Source organism: Trichoplax adhaerens, genomic scaffold (assembly GCF_000150275.1).
Source record: "Trichoplax adhaerens TRIADscaffold_150 genomic scaffold, whole genome shotgun sequence".
Taxonomy (NCBI): domain Eukaryota; kingdom Metazoa; phylum Placozoa; class Uniplacotomia; order Trichoplacea; family Trichoplacidae; genus Trichoplax; species Trichoplax adhaerens.
The window spans coordinates 1-1412 of NW_002061080.1; positions in this window are offsets into that span (position 1 = coordinate 1).

The window sequence follows — 1412 nt, forward strand, 5'->3', positions numbered from 1 at the left end:
ATCTACAAGATAAGCGATGGCTAAGATATCTTTCTTATATCAGAAGAATATTTGAAAACGTAACCTTTCAAAATGATATAGCCATAACGAATTGCTTTTAGCAGACGAAATTCATACTTTGTAGAACGACTGTAGTCAAATAGATAAATATTTCTATACAGTTTAATCTACGAAAAGAAATAATAAAAGTATAGAAATAAGACTAAATGAATGACAAATACCCTTTAAAATGATGGCGATTGTGTCTTAATTAATTACTCTCAGGAATCGCTTTATAAAAGACGCTTAGTACTTCTCAAACATATTCGAGGAAGAACAGTAAGTTAAAAACCTAAATCATAATTCTGTTACTCGTTAATAACTCTTGTAATAGACTAAAGCAATGGGTGAAATAATAACGATTGAAAATTATACTCTATGTTCATATCAGTGGTTCATAAATCTGCTGTACAACGTTAGAATTTGTATCTTCGTAAGTTAAAAAGACGAAATATAATTCCAATAATAATTAAAGTAAACCAATGTGAATAAGCAATAATAGCAATAATTAAGAATGATTTAGAATTCCATTAAATATATTACAGTTTTCTTCTAGCAAAACTGAATTTATTTCCCCAAAATTGAAAAATAAAATCTAACGTGTTCATACGTAACGTATCTTTGAGAAACGAAATAGAAATAATGAGGCTAATTTAAGGTGATATTAAGGAGCTCAATTCATTACAATTTGATTAGATTTTGTTTTAAATAGATCAACAATACAAATTCTAATTCAAATGCTGAAAGATATATTTTAAGATGGTATAAAAGAGCTCAATCCATTACAATACAAATAGATTTTGTTTTAAATAGATCAAAAACACAAATTGCAATTCAAATGATAAAGGATGTACTTTAAGATAGTATAGACTAACTCAATCTATTACGATATGATTCGATTTTGTTTTAAATAGATCAAAAAGGTAAATTGCAATTCAAATTAGGAAAGAATTGTCTTTCAGATACCTTTTGGATGACTCCCCGACATCCATCCAACAGACAGCGTTAAACATTTTCTGCCGCTGGTAACACAACTGCTCTGTATCCTTTGACTTAGACTCCCTCCAGAAATTCGATACCAGTCATTATTTAGCCCTTTATCGCATCGAAAGGTAAGTGCATTGGCAGCAGTTGTTGACAGAACAGAACGATCGATATCCGATAAAGTCTGGTAACTTTGACAAGGTTCTATAGAGTAAAAACGATCAATTAAACAGCAGCTACTGATATTTTTTGTTATAGGCGTTACTTACAAAACCAAAATTATTAGAGTTTGATGTATATCACATTATAATTCATAAAGTTAGCATATAATGAGTGGATATGAACCTAAAATAATAAATATGCTTAAAGATATAGAAGTACCTGATGCT